Consider the following 24,811-nt stretch of genomic DNA (forward strand, 5'->3'; position numbering starts at 1 on the left):
ATTAATTTTTCAAAGTCTTCTCTAATGAGCCTCTAGATTCCAGTGGTATCTGTTGTAATAACCTCTAATTTGGCCGATAATTTGTTTGCTTGAGTCTTCTCTCACTTTTATTTGGTTAGTTTGGCTAAGGGTTTATCAGTTTATCTTTTCTAAGAACAAACCTTTGGTTTCATTGATCCCGTCTATTGTCATTTTTGAATCTATTTATTTCCTTTCTGATCTTTAACATTTTGTTCCTTCTAATGATTGTGGGTTTGATTTGTTCTTGTTTTCCAAAGGCTTTGTTTCAGTTATTTAGTTGTTTTTCTAATGTAATCACTCATAGCTACAAATTTTTCTCATCACTGGTTTGCTGTGAGCCATAGGCTCTGGTAACTTGTGTTTCCATTTTCATTTGATTTTAGGAAGTTTTTCATCCTCTTCAATTTCTCTAGTGACCTGCTCCTCTTTCAATAAGGTATTCTTAAGTTTCTGTGTACTTGTATATTTTATGCAATTTCTTTTGGTCTTGATTTCTAATTTCATCCTGTTACAGTCTGATAAAATCTATTAAATTAATTTTTTATTTGTTAAGATTTGTCTTAAGGTCTAACATATGGCCTATTTTGGAGTAAGTTCCATAAGCTGCTGAAAAAGAAATTATATTCTGCAGTTGTTGGTTGAAATATTCTGTAGTTTTCCATTTCATTAATGTGATCTACTTTATAATGTAACTATGAAATTTCTTTGTTGCTTTTTGTCTGAACTAGCCACACAGTGGTGAAAGTGGGGTGTGAAAGTCACTCACTACCACTGTGTTGGGATCGCTGCTCCCTTTTCATCAGGTAGTGTTTATTTTATGAAATTGGATGCTTTGATAGTCAGTGCATTTATATTTATAATTATTACATCCTTTTTATGGCTGGTTCCCTTTATTAGTATGTAGTGATCTTTGCTGATTCTGACCAATTTTGTCTGATGCCTATTTTGTTGGATATGAGAAACGCTACTCCTGATTGCTTCTGAATTCATTTGATTGTGCTCATCTTTGCTGATGAGTTAAGACTCTTACCGATAGCAAAGAGTTGGGTCTTGCTTTTAGCCCAGTTATCCTGTGTTTTTAAATCAGAGAATCTAGTTGTGTTCTTCTAAGAAATCTGTTATTCTGATGGCTTTGACTTGGCATTTCCGTAGTGCAGCTTTCAATAGTCTTTCTTTGATCTGTGCTTTGGCAGTTTAGCTATAATTTGATTCAGCGAGGTCCCTTTTCCGGTCATGTGTATTTGGGGCCCTAAATGCTTCCCCTACGGGATGTCCACATCTTTTCCAGAATTTGGGAAATTTTCTGCTGTTGTTTAACTGGACAAGTTTTCTATGCCATTAGCCTGTATTTTGGCTTCTTCATGTAAATTAAGACTTCATAGGTTTGTTCTCTTAATCATGCCCAACAGATCTCACATGTGTTGTTCACACTTTTCTTAATTATTATCTGAATGTGCTAATTCATCAGGCTTGTTTTAAGCTGGATAGTCTTTCTTCCACCTCATCTTGTCTACTAATGAGGAACTCAACTGACCTTTTATTTGACCTCTTCAGGTTTTCATATTTAAGATTCCATCTGGCTCTTTTTTAGACTCTCGTTTCTTTACTGAATTGTTCTGTAATACTCTTTAGCGTTTTCCTTACTTTGTCAGTTGTTTATCTTTCTAAGGCCCTGGGTCATTTAAAAAATCTGTCTTTTTAATGTTTTACTTGACATCTCAAGTATTTTGCTATCACTAGATTCAGTTATTGAAAACACATGCAGCACTGAGGAATCACGAGTCTTGCTTTTCCACATTTCCTGTTTCTTTGTAAAGATTTTCTGTGTTGGGCCGGTTATCTCTTCCACTTTGAAGTGAGGCTCTTAGTGCACAGCTGTGCTCCTGTGAGCTTGACCCCTGAACCACCCAGAGAGGAGAAACCCCCATGAGTACCAAGATGGGGCAGATATGGAAGCACAGGGAAGAACGGGGGAAACCAGAGGCCACCATCAGGGCCAGCAGAGAAGACAGGCACAAAGGTAACATGGAGTAAAATGAGAGGCTGGAAATTCAGAGAGTTTAAAGTAATAATAACAAAATAATGATTTAAAAAATAGAATGAATGAAACAGGAGAAAATGAGAAGAATTATAACCAAAAAAAATAGAAAAAGGAAAGTATGATGAGAGAGAAGGCAAAGGATTGTGAGATAAAAATCCAGTTGAGAATAAAAGCATAAGTGAATAAAGTTAGATAAAAACAAGAGGGGCAAAATAGAGGGAAAAAAGGGAGAGAAAAAGAAACCTGGCCCACACTGTCCCCTGTAGGTTGAGGAGTTTGGGTGGAAGTTCTCCTCTGCGCCCTCCACATGGAGCCCCAGGTGTGGGGTGCGGGGAGGGACCTGGGCCTGCACTGCTGGGTGCCATCGAGGCTGACCCTGCTGTGTTCCTGCCTGGCTGCCTCGTGGTCCTGGGTGGCAGCCCCCATCTGTGCAGCACAGAGTCCATCAGGGTTCCTGTTCTAGCTATGCATCTCCAGTGGGGGTCAGGACCCAGGTGGCTGAGCTTTGCCCTGCAAGTGGCTCAGGACCCTGCACTCTGTAGTCTAGTCCCCAGGGACTCTGACCCTTCCCCACTGTCCCCTCTGCCCATCACTGTCCCTATGGGAGTTGCCTGGGCTCTGAATCTGATGGCCCAGAAGGCAATGGGAGGAAAGCCCAGCCTGTACCAAGTGGCCACATCCACACTGGGCCCAGTCTGGTTCACTGTGGGATATGCCCAGGGTCACCAGTGCAACCAATTTGGCCTGGAGACACAGGCTTCCCTCCCTGGGAGCATGGCTGACCTCTTGGGTGACCTGTGCCCACCTCAAGTCATCCTGATTCAGTGCTCCAGGCTTCTCAGCTCCCACTCCTTTTGGACCCCTGGACACCTCGCCCCCTCTCCCACCAGGACTCCATGGCCTTTCTGCCCTTCCATCCCTTGTGGTACAGTGAGGAGCTGAACCCAGGTGGGGAGAGGATGCCTTGCTGTGTGGCCACCCGCGGCTACTCTTCAAGGTCACTGAGGCATTGATAGCTATTTAGATTTCCCAACTGAGGGAGTGTTTCCTGAGCCCCTGGTCTGGACAAGCCCTCTGGACTGGGGACACCAGGATGCTGTCTCCCATGTCAGGGTCTGGCTCTGGGGCCAAGGTGACTTGAGTCTTCCTAATTAGCATGGACACAGAGCCAGTCCTGTCGCTTCATGAACTCAACTGACCCAGACAGAGCACAGCACGAACGGAACCATGTAGCATGTGCATCTGTGACATTCTTTTGGCACTGTTTTTCTTATTTTGTCCATGTTCTGTGTCTGACCATGTTTCAGCGACAACGCAATCATACCTCCTGACTGCATCATATCTGTTTATCCATGTAACTTCCCCCTTCATTTATTTTCTCTGTCTTCTTTTTGTTTTCTGGTTGCTGCAGCTCCTGTGTCTGTGGTGACTATTTGGGGTCTACAGGAAGCTGGGAAAGCTTGTCACTGTCCAGGCCACCTCCTCTTCACTGAACCCACTGAATGCTACCCCGAAGCTGGGCACCATATGAGGCCCGGGCAAGGGCAGTCATGGCTCATGTGGGATGCTGCGGTCTGCTCGGCATTTTCACACACAAGGCTCTTTCCCCTCCATCAGGGGTTTCCAGCTACCAGCGTTTGAAATAGGGAAAGAGCTCTAGGGCCTTCTGATCCTTCTCCCCACAATTCTGCTCATGTGATGTGAAGCTCTGTCCTTGGGATCTGGGACAGGAATCACTAACAGTATGTGTGGCTAAGGGCTTGGCAGCAGTAGTTTCACTGCCCCACCCTTAGGGTGGCTGGCGTTGCTGTTTGGGCCAGCAGAAGCTCTGCAGAGCTCCACAGGGTAGGCGGGGACGCACCTAGCCCTCCCCAGAACCCGGGAAGAGAAGCCCAGCAGGGGAGGATTCCCGTGGCTTCCTGTGCAGAGGAAGAGATGAGGAGGGGCCCCTGGTGGATGGTGAGTTTTACTCAGATCTAAGGACTAAAGAGCGGGCTGTAAAGCTGTCTCGTAGAGACAGAAAAAACTGAGCAGCAGATAAAAACTCATGCAGGATAAACTCTAATGACCAACGACTCTGATTTCAGAGGCATGGACTGCACCGTGGCATTGTTACCCCGCCTGAGAGCTGAAGTGTGGGCCCCAGAACCCCTGGACATCTGGGCCGCAGGTCCGGTGTTGGAGAGGATGGGGCAACAGCTCTGAAGTCCTGCATGGGATGGGCTCCTGACTGGGACAGGAGAGTGGCTGGAGAATCAGCGAGTCACTCCTCCTCCCCCTCCTCCTCCTCCCCCTCCTCCTCTTCCCCTCTCCCCCTCCCCCTTCTCCTCCCTCCCTTTCCCCTCCCCCCTCCCCCCTCCTCCCCCTCCCCCACCTCCTCCTCCTTCTCCTTCTTCTCCTCCTCCTCTTCCCTTTGTCCTGGGGTTGGTGCTGTTCTCTGAGGGCTTGTGTGAGGAGTTAACTGGCTGAAGATGTGAGAGGTCAGATGGGAAGGAAGGGCTGTGCCAGAGCCCTGATCAATACCCTATTCACCTGGGTAGGAGAGGGGGAGGCCCATGCCCTCCAGTCTCTCAGTGGCAAGCCCAGAGACAGACCCTTCCCACACTAACCGCCCTGCAAGGCCTTGCGAAGAGAAAACACAGATCTCCCCCAAAGGGCTGTGCACAGTCCCTTTAACCCTCATGGTGCTTTAGTGTGAATTATTTCCCTGCTCCATGATCAGCAGCCACTTCCACAGTGCAGTTTTGGAGGAAAGGAGGCCAGCAAAAAGGGGCACCAGGAAGGGTGCAGACCCTTGCAGGAAGGCATTCAGAACCTCCAGGTGGGTTGGCCACTAACCTCCGTAAAGGGGCTATAAGTAATATTCAGCACTGAGGTTACCTGATCACTTAGGATAAACTTTAACATGTTGAATATAGACTCTTATTCTTCTTGTTCAGCTATTAGTATGATAATAAAAATACTAAAATAATTAACAATTGAATCTGGCCTTGATTTATGAACGATTTCAAAATCTTCCATTAACTAGTCCTGTCCTGTTTTGTTATGTGGTCTTATATCAAAACGCAGAATTGTCCATGGGATTTCTAAGTCCGGAAACTTTTTCTACGTTGTTTCTGTTTACAGTAGTATTTGTGATGGAGTGTCTAGGCCTCTCCCCAGAGCCTGACACATTCAGAGGGGGTGGGATCTAGAGTGAGATTACTAAATTAGTGCACTGATTGTTTGGCACAGTTCTGGGTGTGGATAACGAACAGGCCCACCCTGGGTGCAAGTGCCACCTCCCCCACGTATGTGTCACCTGAATAGAATCCAAGGGGGCAGGGGACAGGCTGCTGCTGCTGCTGCCCCACTGCCAGCTGTCTCCTGTCTGCCCTGCACGGACTGCTTCTCCTCTGTGCCAGGCCACCCTGCCTTGAAGCCAGCTGACTGTGAACTGAAGCCACTACAAACTGCCAGCCAAATAAACCTTTTCCCCTTTAAATTTGAGTGTCAGGTATTTATTTTTAGCAACAAAACAGGAATTAAGGTAGTGTTCATATACAATGTATGGTGCTTAAAATTATTACATTATAATCACCTGCTCAGTGTATCTCAGGGGACCCAGTCACTTGCTCTGTCTGAGTCTGTGTGCATGCATAGGTGAATGCTTAATTTTATGACACATTAGAATCATGGCAGGGAATCAGAATCATTCTCACTGGAAAAGCAGGGGGATTTGTATGGTCCTTTGAGAAAGACACTGACGTACTTCTTTACGGCCATTTAATAGAAGAATAGGGCTCAGTGGGACTGAACTTATTTTACTAAAAGTGGATCTGGTGATGGTGGCTGGCTTTTTTCCTGAAACCTTACCCAGTCAGTGCATTCAGAATCCGGTGGTGGAGGAGGGCAGTTCCTGACCACGCCTCACCATGACCACTGTGGAAGCCGTTAGGCACGAGGTTGTTGGCAGTTTTTGGGGGACGCTAACCCCGCCAAGGATGGTACTATGTGACTTGGTTGACTACTTCTCCCCAGCAGCCTTTCAGTATGCAGAGAATCTGGGAATGTGTAGTTCTGACGCAAAAACCAGCCTTACAAGGACATATTTAATGGTGACCAGCAATTGGCTGCTTTTATTTGAACTTAATGACACAAGCGTAATACCTTATCACAACACTGCTTTAACATCAGCCTCAGAAAAGGACAACAAAGCAGGTGCCAGGTCTCGATGGCTGGTGCTAGCTTAGGGAGCCTTTAAAAATGAGGAATCTGCTTATTTTCATGTCTGACAACAAATACTGCAGCTTGCCTTGAAATATCTCCTCTTGTGCCTGCCGTAGCTCTGCAAGGGCTGGCAGGACAGACATTTGTCAGGGTTTGGGTTGAGTCACAGCAAAAGCCCTAATAGTAATTGCCTTTTTACATTCTATAGAGTTACTTTAATATCCTTAGCCCAGAAAGGGAAGTCGAATGCCAGCTCAGGTCTCGTTCAGGTCCTTTCCTGGAGCTTCCGGTAAAGCAATTAAATTCCTAAACCACGGGGATGACAGATGCTGGCTCTGTTATTGCCATTTAATGCAGCAGAGTAAGTGGTTTCCGAGATTAGATTTTTATGACGAGAATTTTTTTAGTTCTTGTGTCACACAGAATTGCTATTTGTCAAAGAAGCTATATTTGTTTTGGGCTGTTGTAAAAATCTCAGAGGGAAAATTCCCAGGTTCCATTTTACTTTTAAGAGGTACATAAACCTGCATGGTAGGTTTTTTTCTTTTGAAATAGATTTTGTTTTGAGTTTGAAAGCCTCGGATTTTTAAATATTTTGAGGAATGTACAAAACCTGGCCGAGAACTCACCTGCCCCTCACTGTCCGGGCCAGATCCACGAGGGGGCTGCAGTAGGCACCCCTTTCTCTCTGCTCTGTGCGGCCCGGCTAGCCACCTGGGAAGTGACTCTGGTTCAGTCACAAGGGGTCAGGTGTCCATTCGGACCCTGGAGCATCACAGCTGTGGGAAGGTGATGAAGGACAGCTCCGGCCCTCCAGGTGGGGTGGGGTGATGCTCAGTTGACCACAGACTGCAGTTGCTGTTTGAGGGGTGCTGAAAGGCAGAACTGGGTGCAGCTTATCCTCACTTTAGAAGGCGGTTGCTGACTGACTCCGGACCACATGGTGAGACACGCTACTGTCAGCATTGGAACCCAGATGAGACAGGCTCACTCTCTCCTACTAGGCAACCCCTGAGGACCCAGGCCCTGAGGTCTAGGCCTCCTCTATCCTCTTGACCAATTCTGCCACCCCAGATGGAGAGACTGGGACCCTGGCTTCGGAAACCCTCACAAGAATCTTCAGTGCTCTCAGTGGACATGGTGTTGTCCACACCTCTGGGAGGCTGAGGCAGGAGGATCAGTGAGTTCAAGCCCAGCTGGGCAAATTACAGGAAATGAAAAATGGACTGGGATGTAGCTCTGTGTGAGGCCCCTGGGTTCAGTTTCCAGCACTGCAGAACGGAACAGAATGGAGGAGCAGAACAGAACAGAGCAGGACAGAACGGAGCAGAACAGAGTGGAGCAGAACCACCTTCCCTCCACCTGAAGGCCCTTTTACCTCATTTACTAACCAGGCCCTGTAGTTTTTCACCCAGAGCCCTGGCTCTGACCCTCCCTATAGCTGCTGCAGCTTCCTGCTGGGGAGGGGGTGCTGTGGGCCGGACTCCATGCTGCCTGTGTCCTGGAGGGCAGGGCTCTGTCTCCCTGGGAAGCCCCAGCAGGGTCTTCCTCCTGGGATTTGGAGGAAAATCAGGCCGACCTCTGTTTCTGCTGTGCACTGAGTCATGGGGGAGCCGCACCCCAGGGAGGCCGAGTCACTCCACCTCCCATTAGGGTCATAGCGCCAGACCCGGGCTGGGCAGGACAGGGCTGGTCCCGGCCATGGGCCCTTGGCCTCTCTCCTGTCTCTGCCACTGGCCTTAGACAAGCTGCTTGCTTGGCAGCTGAAGGCAGGTCAGACACTGTGTCAGAAACTCACTGCGTGTCTCCAGACTCGTATCACTTTTTCTGAAAAACAAGAAAGCAGCGTAATAATATTTCAGGGTTGCCTATGTTTCCTGGCCTGGTGGAGGCAGAGGGCAGCGCTGGGTCCTTCTCTGGAGCGGCTGCGCCTGTTCCTTGGGTTCAGAGGCACAGCACCCTTCCACCCCTCCGTGTGGACCCTGTCCCCTCGCTGTCCCTCTGTACTCCTGGTTCCTTCTCCCTTTCCTCAAAAGACCCTCCATCCCCTCCTGCGTGATTCCTGAGTCACCTTCAGCTTAGCCAGGGCTGCTTTGTTCCATCTCTGGGATTCAAACCCCTCAAGGGAGAGTTTAAAGAACTCAGTATGTCTTTTACTTCTGTATGTTCTTCAATATTCAAATAAAAACATGATTTAGAAATAATTCCTAACACCTCAGAAATTTTGTTGTGTGAAAAAAAATTTATCCTATCTATCTATCATCTATCTATCTATCATCTATCTATCTATCATCTATCTATCTATCTATCTATCTCACAGGTTAATTTATATGGTTTAAACCCTCCAAATAGGAACATAACATGCTTAATCTACTGATTTATACATTGCTAAGGGTTCCAAGCCAAGAGTGAAGCCTTTTATATTTTCAAACTTTATTTTCAGTGTAACAAACATAAAGAAAAGAGTAAAGAGTCCTGCCTGGAGAGCTCCTAAGGCACCCACAGGTGAGGCCCCTAACAGCTGCGAGGCCACATAATCAAGTGCTTCCCACTCCGGTCACCAGACCCTCTGCTCTCAGAAAGAGATGACGGTCATTAATTCTCAGAAGAGTGTTCACCTGTTTATGGCTTGCTATAAATCGGATCATAAAACTGTAATTCTTTTGTGACTGGTGCATTTCACACAAGATTTCTGAGCTTAAATCATTTCATGCTGATGTCATTTCTTTCCTTGAAGATGCTAAATACTAAGTATTCTGCTACGTTCCTGGCTTAGTGTGTGGGCTAACTGCTGGGCACCGAGAATAATTCACTGTAAACTACAGTGTGCAGGTATCTGAGCACATGAATGCATGAGTACACACATGCATTTCTATAGACACATATTGGCAGCCCGGCATGGCTGTTCATATGCCAGCAGTACGGGAGGCTGAGACAGGAAAATAGAAAACTGATCCCAGCTTGGGTGACTTAGCCACTTTGTGAGACTCTGTCTGCAATTAAAAAATCAAAAAGGCGAGGAGAGCTAAGTGTAATGGTCCTGGGTTCAATCCCCAGCACCACCAAAAAGAAGAAAGCTGTTAACATGAGATCACTTTGGGTGCCATCGGCTCGGTCCTTCTACAGGGTGCAGTGGAAACTCCTGGGAAATTCACTGCCCACCTTTGTGTCACCTCACATACTCAGGGTATCTTTGGTCTTTGGTGTGCTGTGCGTTCCAATGTTTTGCCCTTGTTTCTATTGGATTGTCTGTATTTCTACTGTTATCTGGAATCATGTGGTAATTCTAGTCAGGAATGAACCATTTTTCTGCAGATTTCTTTTGCTGATTTGTAGCCCTCCCTTTCAGCCTGTTAAAAATCTTCTTTGATAGACTTTTTTTGTACTGAGAATTGAATTCAGGACCTTCTGCTTGCTAGGCGGGTGCTTGTGCCACTGAGCTCTATCCCTGCCAGAGAGACATTCCCATTTCAAGCAGTTCAGCTAAACAATATTTTCTCTGCAGTGTTCATTTTGTTTCTTGGAAACAGTCACAAAGCTTGTTATGTTGTCCTGTTGGCTAAGTGTGTGTGAGAACACGCGTTCCTTTTTTATTTTCTTTGTCAGGATCTTGTGCCAGACGTGTGCTGGGAGAAAAATAAAAGGTAGTTAGCAGAGTGTCCGCACTTTAAAGTTTAATTTCTTGCAGAGATGTTTAAGGCTCATGTGATCTATTTCTGAAATATTTAGTTGGTTTCCTAACAGAACCTAGGATTTCTTTGTCATAAGATATTTAATTTTATGTGTGATAAGTTAGTCAGATTTTATTCTTCTGTAAGATTTTCTTTGTTGGTTTTTCAGGTTTAAAATCTGTAAATATATGTTCATTTATGATACCTTCATCCATTAATCTAATATCAATAAGATCTGCAGGGAAGATTACTTATTTTGATATTATTTATATTCTTTACATTTTTTATCAATTTATCTGAACAAAAATTTCAAGGTTTTTTTTTTTTTTTACATTTTTGTAAAGATTGTTATTAAACCAACATTAACATCCTTATAGATGCTAATCTATCACATCTTTATACGGCACTGTATGGTATCTAATCTCTTTATTTATATACATATGCATACAATAAAATCTGAGTAATAAGCATTTCCAGCTCCTCAAATATTAGTAATTTTTGTGTTGGAAATCCTATCCTCTTCTTATCATTCGGAAAAAAATCATAGATTGCTTTAATATCATAGTTCCTGCGCTCCGACATCTTCCTGCGCTCCGACATCTTCCTCCTCTCCGACTAGTCCTAGACCTCTCCGCTGAACTCCTTTCCATCCCGCCCTGCCCTCTCCCAGCCCAGAGTGGTGCCCAATCCACCCTACTGCTCACAGAGTCCATTTGTGGACGTCCACGAATCAGAGCTGGCGGAACTTGGACTTTGATGCCCCGCTGATCTCATGTCACATGGCTGCCTGGCTCCACCCATGTCGCTGCCGACGGCAGACTGCACCCGGTGGTGGCTGGACACTTCTGCTGTGCACATCACCTCATTTTCTCCACTCACTCGTCCACTGCAGGCATCTAGGTCGATTCCACATTTTAGCTTTTGTGAGTAGAGATACTGAAAGGGAAAAACTGTACCAGGAAAATTGTTCTTAAAAACAAAAACCAAAAGCCTTTGTTCTTTGGGAACTGCCCAGCTCTGTAACTGTTTCAAGGCTCTGTAATTACTTTCTTGGCTCCTGTAGCAGGAGAGCATAACCAAACATGCAGGATGCCTGACGGTACCAAGCTCCACAATGCTGAACTTGCCTTATGACTGATGAGCCCAGTCTGCTAGCTGGCCAGCACTCCTAGGCTGTTCTGCCTCACCTCTGTACTCACCCTGTACCTCCCAAGCCCACAAGCCAATGCCTGGCTTTGCTGAGAGCTGTTCCGTCCAGGACCACCAGTGTAAAGAAAGCTGTTTGCTACCCCCTGACTTCCTCAGGTGTGTTCCTTTCCTGGACCTGGTTTTGCAGCAGCAATACAGTGAACGCCAGGGTGCAAGTATCTTTTGATATTGTTCCTCTCCTGTGAATCCGAGGTGATCCAGGGGTGCATATGTGAAAGCTTGCTCACCATCTTAGGTGCACTTTGGGAGACCGAGGAACCTTTAAGAGGAGGTGAGGCCTGATCAAAGGAATTCCTGTCACTGGGGTGCACCCTCAAAGGGGAAGCTGAGACCCAAATGCCCCATCTCTCTCTCCCTCTCCTTCCTGGCCACCATGAAGTGAGCAGCAGCACCCCAACACCTCTTCTTCCTTGCGCCTTGCCGCAGCCCAAAGAGATGAGGCTGAACAGCTATGGACCAGAATACCTGAGAGCCAAGAGAAACCTGCCTCCATTTAAACTGCTCATTGTAGCTGCTTGTTACAGTGACGGAAAGTGGACAGGCACACATAGTATACATGTGTCAAAAAATGTGAAGGACCTGCACGGAAAATCACAAAGCCTTGATGAAGGAAGACCTGAGCACAGACAGCGTTTCCATGGCAGCGGACTGGGAAATCCAATGTTGATGTCAGTTTTTGCCAACTCAAGGTGTAGATTTAATAAATTCCTTATGAAATCTCAGAGAGCCACTTTGTGGATGTTGACAAACCATTTTCACAGTTCACATGGTAATGAAAATGGTCTAAAATGGGCAACAGGAAACCGGGAAGGGGCACAGTGGGGGCTGGTATTGATGAACTTCAGGACTTGCTGTAAACCTCCAGGAATCAACACTGAAGCTCTAGAGACAGACGCCAAGAATTGCAAGAGATCGAGTGCAAGAAAATCCGAGAGGCTCTCTTGGTAATGAGCTTTTGATTCAATACCAAAGCATAAGATAGCAAGGGAAAACTTTAAGGAGTTGAGCTGTACTAAAATTAAGGCTTTCACCCTGTGAAAAATACCATAAGGAGAATAAAATTACAACCCCCGGAAGAAACTCTGGCTGAGAACTTGTATCTAAAATACTCACAGAATTTCTAAAATTGAAAACAAGAATATCAACAAACTAATATCAAAAATGTTAAGTAAGTCTTACAGACATATTCCCAAAGAAGAGGTACAGATGGCAGATAAGTGTGTGAAAACAATGTTGACAGCAGCCACCATGGAATATCACTGAGTGTTTGTCAGGACCTCTAAAGCAAATGAAAAACTGATCATGTCATTTATTGGTGAGGAAGTGAACAGACAGGAACTATATCCATTGCCAGTGCAAATGCAAGAATGGTGCCGCCACTTTTAAAGACATGAAATTTCTTATAAGACTATGCCTCAGCTTACCACGGAGCCCAGTAATCATGGCCCTAAATAACTGTGCAAGGAAGCTGAAAACTGATGACCATACCAAAACCTATGCAAACATCGGCAGTATCTTGAAATAACAATCACCAAATCACGATCACCAAAAACCGGGAGCAACCAAGCTGCCCTTCAATAGGCAAATGGATAAGGGATAGAACTTCTACACAGTAGAGTATTATACAGCAGTAAAAAGAAATGAGAGAGTAAGCCACGAAGGGGCATACATAAACCCTCAGTGTCTGTTTCTAAGTGGAAAATCTGGCTTTAGCAAGATCTATCCTGTAAGCTACCACTGCATGACTTCTAGAAAGGCAAAACTGTAGTATTATAGTGACTTTTGATGACTGTCAGCAGTTTGGAGATGAAGTAGAAGAGAATGAACAAATGAAATTAGAGATTTTCACAACAGTGAAATGATTAATGTGTGATGTTACAACAGAGTTGTGAGACTGCATAGGTAGAATCTCATAGTCCCCAAAGTAAACCTTAATCTATATGCAAACTATTTTTCACAAAAACATTTAGGATGTTAAGGAATTTTAAGAAACCATGAAGACATCAAGAGAGAATCAGCATGCTAGCAATGGGAGAAACGGCAATGCAGGGCATGGAAGAAAGGTTCTAATTCTAAGTTTGGAAGTTAGTACAGGCAAGGAGACCAGAGTGAACAGGAGCCACATGCTGGCATTGTACTCTGAGAGATACAGTTCTCCCCAGGCTTGTGTGAGTGGTTCTGGTTCTGCTGATTGTGTACTGGAACTGAGCAATAAGGGGAACAAATGCAGGTTGGTGGGAGCCGTCTGGTACCTGTGGGGACTGACGGAAGCAAAGAGGAAGAGGACAGATTGACCCACAGGCTACAACTGCCTTGGGAGGCACTGGCAAAGGCTCCTCTCTGGACGGCCCCGTGTACGAGGTTGCAGACCTGTGTACCTCTGAGGGTCAGCAGCTCTCTACTTTGTTAGCAGAGATGACCTGAAGCAGGAAATGACAGTCTGGTACACTGAGAATACCTGACATCCAGTCTTGGTTCTAATACTGTTTTCCAGCAAATGAACCAGGGCTTCTCAGGGACGTGAGAGAGACTGGGGACAGGAAAATGCAAGATGAACTTCACTCACTCTACAGCTCCAAAAAGTAAAGAAATGCTCAAAGAAACTGAAAACGAACCCAAAGCAACACTGGCAGGGATAATCAGGGGCATAGAGCATGTGGTGACCAAAGCTAGAAAAACGTGAGCAACTTACTAAATAACGTGGTACTGACCATAAACTGAAGAGTACAATGAAGACTAGCAAGCGCGTGCTGACATAAATAGATAAATGCACACAGGAACAGACAGGGAGAAGGGCAAGGCTCCCACACAGGAGAATCACACGCACTTGTGAAGCTGGTCTACAGCACAGCTCTGTGGCTCCTGGGCCGCACAGCCGACTCCCCTCCAAGGACCCCAGGGCAACAGAGGCGTGAGGGAGCCCGTGGCAGAGAAACTGAAATCAGGGCAGAAGCACCGATCAGCACTCATCTCCAGGCGTAGCTCAAGTGGGCCATGCAGCCGCTTTCTGTGAGGGGGTGAAATCCTGCCTGCCTGCAGGGTCAGCATCCCCAGGCTAACAGGGACAAACTGCAGCCCACATTCTACCTGAACAGTGTCTCTAGTGTCTCTCAAACTTCTAAGCCTTCAGAAACAAGAAAGTCAGAGCAGTGGCCCGGCCAGAAGGAGACAAAGGAGGCCTGGTGATGGGGCGAGGTTACGTCCTGCATAGAGAAGCTGACAGCTAAAATGTCATAAATATTTACGCACTTCTGATCCTTTACCACTTAACATGTTGATTATTTCATCCTAAGATAATGCACTTCAGCTTTGGAAGATGAAGAAACAAACTTCGTCAAGGAGGACATGCCTCCCACGCCAGGCACCAGACCTCACCCTTGGGAGCTCCCCTGGGCATCGTCCCCCGCACAGCTTTCTGCCTTCTAGGCATTACCAGTGGGGCCTCAGCAGATACAGAGGTACTGGCCAGCTTCCGGCTCTCCCCTAGTGTAGTGTGATGATGATTTTCTTCATTTCCCCTGTTGTATTTCAATGGCTTCATAATTATCAGCTAAATGAAGGGACCGACCACTCGCCTGTTTTTATGGCTGTTTGGGCGGAGGCTGTAATTTGGCTTATTCAGCATCCAAACTCAAGCTGTCTCTCCCTTTCGTTTCAGCAGTGGTGGCCATGCGGTTGCCCAGTGTACCCCACAGAAGTCTGGGTCTACATCACTGGCACTGTCACTTTCCCTTCTGATGCCACTGGGGGAGGTCTTGGGGCCGGAGTTACAGCAGCGGCTCAACCCAAGAAGGAGGGGAGTCCTCAGGCCTGAGGTCACAGCACGCCTGGCCATCAGAGAGAATCTGCCTCCTGCTTAGGAAACATCACCAGAACATGCCTTTCTAAAACAGTTACTTATTTTTTGACTGTGAATGCATTTTTTTATTACTCTGTAAAATTTTGTGGCAGAAAACATCCACCATTTACTAAAGCAAAGAGACCGGTATAAACTAATCCCCACAAACCCACCACCTGGTTTAGCAATAATGAATTCATGTGTGTTTTATTTCACTTAAGTATTCCTTTCTCATGTTCTGCTCCATACACTGCTATTCCAAATTTAAATCTTACATATAACTATATAGTGATTATTTGTATAAATAAAGTTTGCTCTGTTATTAAGTTTTTTCCATATAAATGACATTATTGGGTCAATAAGTAGTGGCCTTTGTTCTTTGGAAAACAAGTTATAAAAGACCCAGACAGGGCCTGTCATGGTCTAAATCTTAAGAGAGATCACGGGATATTCAGCCATTGACAAAAACCTGTTTTCTATAATGTACATCTCAGAATGCTTTTTTTACACAGTGATTTATTGAAAACCTCTTTCAATAGAAAAATTTCATTTAGCAAGGAGCCTCTGCTTTAAAATAGTTACACAATGCATGCATGTAATTTGCTTATAAAAAATGAAAATGTACTTGACAGAACTAAAATTTCTTTTGCCCGTTGTCCCTTCCCAAAGGGACCCACTTTCACCTGTGTGGCAGATCTGACTGCTAAATATAAATTGTGGTTTTCCAGGGTGCTTTTATAAACATGAGTTGAACATACCCAGTTTATGTAAGCTGGAGATCTCATTGATGACACACATAATCCCTGTGGATGAGTCCTGTGCTCTCCAGCTGTCTGTGGGATTAGCGTGGGTACACGAGCCCTAGATCAAACAGTGCGGTTGTGCTTCTCAGAGCTCTAGATGAGGAGGATTTATCAACCTGAAGCCTTTATAGTATTAACATTTCCTCCAGTCTCCCAACATCTGTTTCAAATATTTCAAGTGAAATCACTGTTCTTCAGTGAACACTGGAGGCATGAACTAAGCCTGATATTCACTCATCACTTAGGGTCTTTAACAGGGATAGACATTCATAGAAGGCAACAGTTTTGATTTTGTCCCTTATCCCTTTGAGTTTCTTTAGAACTCTTCAGATACTTTACTTGATTTTTTAAAATTTGAAAAAATCCATATCCAATAGATTAAAATGATAACAAATTGGAAAAGGTAACATACGAACTTAAATATGCTGATTGAGCGTCGGTGCTGACAATGAAAACAAGGTCATGTTACTGGTTTTACTTGTCTAGCTGTGAAATGCCTACAGAAGAGCATCCACACCACAGCCTCTCATTGGTGCACAGTCCTAGAAGTGCAGCCTGTTTTGCTTCCACACAAAGATGAAGACCACTATCCCTATGACCACCATCACCATCATTACCATTGTTCTCACCATCACCACCATCAGCACCAGCATCATCACCACCATCAGCACCAGCATTATCACCACCATCATCCTCAGCATCATCATCACCACCATCATCATCAGTATCACCATTACCATCACCATCACCACATCATCCTCATCATCATCATCAACACACCATCATCACCATTGTTCTCACCATCACCACTATCGCCATCATCATCATCATCATCATCACCACCATTACTACCACCATCATCACAGTCATCACCATCATGACCACAACCTCCATCATCACCATTGTAATCACTATCACCATCACCATCACCATCATCTCTGCCATTATCACTGTCACCATAATCAGCTGCATCTTCAATTTTCTTCCTCCCTTTCTCTTCCTCCTTCTGCCCCTCTTTTTTTTTTTTTTTTTTTTTTTGTCTTTTTCATTTTTATCGGTACCGGGGATCGAACTCACGACCGCCTGCTAGCAAGGCAGGTACTTATGCCGCTGAGCTAAATCCCCAGCCCCCATGCCCCTCTTTTTTCTCCTCCAACTTGTCCTCCTTGTTTCTTTTTTCATTTTTCTAGTGTGAAATCAGGACTATGCACTTGTTTTAAGTCAGCTATGCTTGTATTTTAAATGTGTACCAGTAAAGTGTCTTAAATGAAGGGTGAGGTGGTAGTGTTATTGAGTGAAGTTTTCAAAGTCTATTTAAATTCTACCCACATCACACACACTTTCTTCTAATAGCTGTATATTTTCTTCAAAATATTCAATATTTCCAAAAATAGTAGCCTAATAAAAAAGTTCACCTTGGCCTCTTCTGATTCCCAGTAGCCAAGAAAGGAATAAAAAGTGTCACCTCCCGATAGGAGCAAGCTTCTGAGTCTTTCTAAAGTTAATAGGGTTTCCCTCACTTTGCTGAAGCACTGATGGGAAATAAAAATACATGTTTTGAAGATGCACATACGGCACAAGGATGTGATATGCGTGCATATTGTAAAGGGTTACCACAATGAAACTACTTAAAACATCTATCATGCCACATGGGTACCTTTTTAATGGGGAAAGTACCGATTCTCACAACAGATTTTGAGATGACAATGAAGTAGTATTAACTATAACCACTCTGTTGTCTATTGGCTCCCCACAAGTTATTCAGCTTAGAGCTGAACACCGACCCCTTTAACAACACCTTCTAGCCTCCATCTCTGGCAGCCACTCTCTGGTTGAGAGAGTCTGACCATTTCACACACTGTGGATGGGTGAGAGCCTGCATTTGTCTTTCTGCATCTGGCTTATTTCACTTAAAAAATGGCCTTCAAGTTTATGCAGTTTGTTGCAAATGGCAGGCTCTCCCTCCTTTCATGGCTGACAGTCCCGTGTTTGTGTGTGTGTATACCTTACTTTTCCTTTGCAGTATCTTGGTTCGAGGATAAGACATGGCATTTCTGTGTCTCTGCTAGGATGAATGAGACTATGACCTCCACAGATTCATTTTTCCGAGTAGCGTTAGAAGGTGTTCATTTCATCAAACCCACTCGAGTTTAAGATCCCACTCTCCCACGCTCAGTGTGGTGCGTTACCTCAGAGCACGGTTCTCGGCTCTGTTCCTCTCTGGTCACTCAGGCCATTGTCCCAGACCCAGGGCTCACACACCCTTGATTCTCTCCCATGGTGCACAGCTCCAGGCTCGACCCTTGGCCTCTGCGCTCTCCGACCTCCCTTCCAAAGCTGAATAGAGATGTGAGGTTTGTGTGTACCAGCACAGCTGTCTAAGTTCCCTGGGGAAAGATGGCCAGAGGGTGGGAAAATGAGAAGAGGCAAGAGCTGAGGTCAGGGGAGCCCTCTCCCCTGATGGGAGAGAAGGGACTGCTCCACCACGGTAGCACCTTTATCTGTACACTTAGGAGGACGGTGTCAGTTTTAACCCCATGCCTAGCAACTTCTTGGCCTGGCTGGCCTGGCCCCTTGCCTCCTCCGAGCTGGAACACTTGATTATGTGGCTCACTTAGGTTCTCCAGGTTCTCGGGGCTGGGACCGAACTCCAGCTTCATCTGCTCCCTACAGTGCAGAGGTGTCTTAAACAGAAATCTCAATTTCTACACCATTCCCTCCCTACTTTCTTTAATTTCTGCCATTGCGGGACTAACCAAACTCAGCAGTTCAGGATCCAAATGAATCTAATCCCTAAATTTTATTTTTCTCCTTATACTCTGTATCCACTCTGTGAGGAAATCCTACTGGTGATTTCTCCAGATGCACCTATGTCCGACAGCCTGAGGGTGTGCTGGCTGCCCTTGCCAGGCCGCTTCCCTTCCCCTTGATTGTAGAGTCTCACAGTGGGTTCCAGCCTCCATCCCATCCTTTCAGGGTCTGTGCTCTGCACAGCCAAGCAATCTTCCCAAAGCCTAACTTGAATTCTGTCCCTCTCCTTCCCACCGCTCCTCGGTGGTGTCACAGTCACCTAGAAGAACATTCAAGGCCAACCATGGCCTGCAGGGCGGTGCCCGGCTGTCCCTGCTGAGCTCTGGGCTGCCCTCTACCACCCTTCCTTGCCTGTCACCTTCCCTGTTCCTTCTCCTCCTCCTCCTCCTCCTACTCCTCCTCCTCCTCTTCCTCCTCCTCCTCTTCCTCCTCCTCCTCTTCCTCACCGATTCCTCCCCTGCTCCTTCAGTTTTATGGTGCTGGGGATCCAACCAAGGCCGCTCCTGTGCGATTCATGCTCCACCCCAGCCCCTTGTTCTTCCTACACAAACATTCTAGCTGCTGCTCCCCAGACCGAAGTCTCTGCTGGAAGACTGCCCGTCCTGTCCCTGAGACAAGTCCCTCTGTAGCCGCTGATCTCTGCTCTTGTCCTTTCCACAGAAAGTGTCACCGAATCCCACATGGCCAAGTCCCACCTCCCTATCCGCACAGCTCTGCTCTGTGGTAATCTCTTTTTCTGCCACATGTGTCTAATATTTTAAGAGGTCCTTAATCTGTTGTAATCTATGCTTATTCCATTTCACCTGAGTTCAGGTATCCCTGAAAATAAAGCACCCCAATCTTCCTGTGCAACGCTCCTATAGCCGTACATCTATTTAACACATAATTGACCATGCACTAGACTTATAACCAGTGGATTCCACTGAGCATCATAATTTTAGTGTGATAATGTGCCAAACATTCATTCATGATGTTAAGAGCAACATCTTCCCAGCTTTACTTTCAGACTGCAGGCACAAGCGCTGCTGTGGTCTCCACGCAGGATGTAGATTAGGGGCTGCTGTATGGATACAGGACAGGCAGACCCGTTGGCACCTCCAGGAGGAAACGCGCTCTTTCCCTGAACCATGTGGGCCTTCCAGTTCTCCTTCTGCTTTTACGTTTTGCTCCATGTGGAGATGTGCAGGCGGAGACCCGTACCCCAAGGGTGCAGCCACCCCGGGTGCTGGGATTGTCACTCTGTAAACACAGAGTCCGGGGTTTCTTTCATTTTCAAGGTGGACCAGATATGTCTGTCTTCTGCATGAAGTCACCCAATGTTTTTTCAATACTGAGAACTGAACCAAGGATGAGCTGAGCTATACTTTCTGGTGCTTTTTATTATTTCTTTATTTTTAAAATTTTGAGACAGGATCTCATTATTTTGGCCAGGCTGGCTTCCAGCTCTCCACCCTTCTGCCCCAGCTTCCTGAGTAGCTAGACTTAGAGGCACAGGCTGCTGTACTGGCTAACTCATCCTGATGTTGGAGGTGCTGTGCTGGCCAGGGCACCATCCGTGGTTGGGCGTGGGAGCTGAATGTGGGTAAGGGTGGCCCGCAGGACAGGGTGGTCACTGGGGTGGGGCCTGGACACAGGTCTCCCATCCTGCTCCTCCCTTTGCTTTCCTCTACGACCCTCAGGATGGAATGATTTTATTTGTAGGTCATTTCCACCTTGCTGTATCCGCCTTGAGCCCACGGCCCAGGGATTGCCCCAGCTGAAGAAACCGCTCCTCCTAAGACACGTGCTGGGTTTTGTGTCTCAGCAACCAGGAAAGTGACTAAGATGGTCCCTGATCATGTCACATCTCCCCTTTGCTCCTTTGACTCTATCTTGGATGGGACCTCAATTCCTGCCTCCTGTGGAAGTCAAGGGATGTCCTCAAGTCTCTGCAGCCAAACTCTGCTCCCTCTCATGTCAGCCTGCCTCGGCGGCTCCTGCTGCCCAGGCCATCCTGCTCATTCCACATCCTCCAGGACTGCACCTGCCTAGTGGTGCTCCTGTCCTCAAGACCTCAGAAGCTCCCACTCTTCTGCTCCTTCCTAAGAGCTTTTAACAGCATTTCCCTGTGACCTTTTCTTGTACTGACTTGCTGTCTTTGCTTTGCAGTCCGGTCTCTCTGGTCCTATTTCAGGATCTCACTTCCCACTCTCACCTCCTCCCGGAGACCAGCGTCGCTCCTCTTCTGGAAAGTTTAGCTGTGTCGCCAGTAATGTGCTATTTGTGACTCTAACGAGCTCTTTCCAGGATCACCTTATGTGTACCTTGTGATGCTTCAGTGTCCCCAACCCCAGACCCACTTAGTATAGAATCTTAGAGCCAAGATTTCTACTCATCAGAGCTGCTCATGTAGCCAAGAACAAGAAAGATTTGATGTGGCAAAAGTGCATGGACAGGAATCTCACAGAAACAGTGCAGGCAGCAGAAACATAATGGCTTATGGCAGCAGGCAGAGCAATTAGAGACAGTAGCCGCTGATGGACCTGACAGATGGGCACCAACGCAGTGAGAGGAGCCAGTCTGCTTTATTCCAGAATTTATGTAATGAGCTCGTGTGAGTAGCAGTGGAAGTGAAGTGTTTGTAACGACAGAAGCCAGTGCCGTGGCTGGTGGGTAAAGATCTTCACGGGGTTGAGGGAGGTGACAAGTGTAGTGACTGTGGCTTCAGATGGGCCCAGGTATGGACAGCAGCAGGGGCTGCTGAATAATTTCCAATATTCTCAAGTATACAGAAAGGAGATGGTAGAGGAGGGGTGACCAGAGGGATGGAGGGAAATGGGGTGCAGGGGGCCCTGGTGCAGGCAGTGAGCCTGCCAGGTGGGCAGGCATGCCCCGAGCAATGTGTCTGACAGATGCTAAGAAGGACCACAGAGCAGTCTGGATAGAGGAAGGACAAAGCCATGCAATCATCTGTCTGTCTGAAGATTGCTCCCTAAAACAGGGATGAAGTCGTAACTGAAATTAAAGGCAGTCGGTCTGGAACATAGATGTCATTTACTGTTTTGGTGCTGTGGGGCTCACGGGCACTGCAGGGCATCAGCGCGGCTCACATCTCAGGGTGGCCTGGCATTATGGTCTCCACAGAGACCCTGGGATTTGGGGTGCTGTCCTGCTTCACGAGGCTCCTTGACAGAAGCTCCAAGTATACCAGAGGCACACACACCTACTGCCACTTGTGGCATTCCAGAGTATGATCTCTAAAGGGAAAGTAACTTCCTTTCTAATTAAGTCTCCGGCATCTCAAATGTAGACAGAGCAAGACACTACGGGAGTCCTCTTGGATAACTGAGGGTTGGGGTGGGGCCTCCATGTGGACTAGGTGGTGAGCAGCTGGCCAGGTGGCCTGGTGGGTTTCCCTGCCAGCCCTTAGAGCTGAGCCCACAGGAGCACAGTTCCCACCACCCCGAACTGCCCACCCGGTGTCCAGCAACCTTTTCTCTTGGCTTGTGCAGCATATGAGTGGCCTGAGAAAAGCCAGTGAGAGGCACACTTGGTCCTGGAACCTGGACACTGAACAGCTTTGGTCCGGCCAGGTCGGGCAAGAAGTTGTGTGCGTGGTTCGGTTTGCAGAGGATATGCAGGTGACATTGGCCACGACCATTGTTGTACTGGACCAGAGAGAAAGAGAAGACACCCATGTGCCCAGTGGCAACAGCACTTACCATGTGGCTATTGGAAGAGGAGGTGACATTATGCCGGGCAAAATGGTTAAAATAAAACGAGTGGGGGTGCGGTCTGACACAGACCTGCAATCACAGCACTCTGGGAGGCTGAGGCAGGAGGCTCATGGCCGGAGCCCAGTGTGTGTACCTTAGTGACTTAGTGAGACCCTGTCTCAGCATAAAAAGTTAACCAAAGGGCTAGGAGTGCAGCTCAGTGGGAAGGGCCTGGGTTCAATCTCGAGCACTAGACTTCAGACTCAGTGGATCTTTAACATGAGTATCTCTGGACACAATGCTTCTGAGCCGGCTGGAAGGCTCCTTCATTTACTTGGCCAGCCGCAATCCTTGGGATCTTGGTGTTTAACCTTTGTGGATACTCAGTGAGGAAACCCTTTGTTCAGGGGAAGCTGGACTTCTGTGCTGAGATGGTGAGTCCTGTTGCCTCTGTTTCTATGTCACCGTATTCCATATTTATCAGCAATTCCTTTAATTATCATTCCAGGGATTTGTGCCATCACGGCTCCTCTCATTTGTAAATGATGAAGCTTTAATATTCTCAAAACAATTTATATAAGTAATGGCACATTATAAAATAATAATCTGAAATACAAACACAATGGAAGAATCTTACCTTTATCCACATGCAATTTGGATAAAATATTGTAATGTACAAATGCAAAAAGATATAACGATGTAAATAATATCAATAAAAATGATTAAATGCACTTTGGTGTTTGCTCCATTAACTCTGAACTGTTCCACTTTCTCTAGGTCATGAAGGGTGTTACCATGTTACCTGCAGAAAGGTGTGTTCTATTTTACAGAATTTGGCATATATTCACAGAGTAGGTTATTCTGAAGTTTATAGCAAAATCATGAAATCTCGAAGCCCCAGCTTCTTTTTCCTCAATAAGATGTTACTTTCACAAACCTTGAGCAGATAATAATTGGAAAAAGATTGCATTTCATGGTCATGAGCATATATTTCAGAATGAACCTCTGGGTATACACCGGGCTGTCCTACTTATTAGTTATTATACCCTGGGCAATGTGGCCTCAATCCACCTCATTTCATTCATCTGAAGAGTAATTATAAAAATGAGTACAGCCCATCAGCATTTTTGTGAAGATTAATAAAATACACGAATAAAAATGGTAATTGTACCTAGCCAATGTTAGAATAGCTGTTCTGAGGGCCTGAGAATTGAAACCTCCTCTAAGAAATAAAACCTGGGTCAAGTTTGATAGAAAACGCATGCAGCCCCCCCGCTTCAGGGTGGGTTTGTCGGGGAGGAGGCAGAAGGTGCAGCTGCTAGGGGGAGCAGGAGAGGGGTTCCTCAAAATAGTTCAAATGGGACTTTCGGCTGGCCCCACTGTGGGGTACAGCTGAGGGAGGAGAAGTCAGTCCTTCTGTCTCGGACATGTCTGTGCTCCTGTGAGCACTGCCGCCCAGTTCACAGCAGCCAAGGCTGGGAAGCAACCTGAGTATCCACGCTTGGCTGAGTGAGCCTGGAAACTGCACAGACAGAATGGCAAGCTCGGATCTGAATGTCCTCTGTACTAAGTAGTGCAAGGCATCTGCTCACCTGTAGCAGTGCAAATGGTCCTGGACTGCAACAGGCTGAATGAAAAAGACCAGACCCAAAGCATCGTCTCCTTTTACACTCGGGGTCTAACCCTCCTAACCTAGAGGCTCAGAGGAGGCCGGGGCTCCAGCGGCTGGGACGGAGGCTACGGGAGGTCTGTCAGGGGCTCAGGATTCTGGCGATGCAGGGTGGGTGAGCTCTGGAAATCCAGTGGCCAGCATGGTAACCATAGTCTACTGTATTTTACATTTTACATTTCCAAAGAGATGAGATTTTAAATTCTCTCGCCACACAAAACCGAGGCAACGATGAGGTAGTGAACATTCGTTACCTTGACGGTAGTAATTATTTCATGATGCGTGCCCACAGTGAAACATCTCAGATTCACACTTTAAAACAGATGGCAGGAAGCCACCATGACACATGCAGGGCTGAGTGTCGCACCATGATCTAAGCACATAGATGTATAGCAGCCCACGCTTGCTAAGTGAGCACCAAACTGCCAGGGGAGAACTGGAGAACAAGAAGAGGTGTGTGGAATGATGAGCCGTGGCTACCAGGGCCCCCAGAACCCCGCACTGCTGTGGTTCCACCGGGATGTCCCCTGAATGAGGTGCTCCCTCTCTTGTCTGGAGACTTCTGCTCAGCTGGCATCCCAGTGGCCAGCATCCCCTTCTGGCCATGACCAGCACGGCGTGTGGGTGGAGCTGCCTACCAAACTGTGTCACCTGTGCTGGCCCAGGGCCTCTCTGGGCTGCTCCCAGGGCACTGGCCCTTGGGGAGATGGACTCTGAGCTCAGGCGGTCTTCATTGCTTCTTTCCAACAACAGTGGCCCAAGCTGGAGAAGCTCAGCTCTCTTCAAGGTTTGTCTTGTTGATTTTTTCAGCTGAGAACTCCGGAGCTTCTCTGCTTTCTGCTTC

Source organism: Cavia porcellus, unplaced genomic scaffold (assembly GCF_034190915.1).
Source record: "Cavia porcellus strain 051 isolate PalLab524CR breed Dunkin Hartley unplaced genomic scaffold, mCavPor4.1 scaffold_1, whole genome shotgun sequence".
NCBI lineage: Eukaryota > Metazoa > Chordata > Mammalia > Rodentia > Caviidae > Cavia > Cavia porcellus.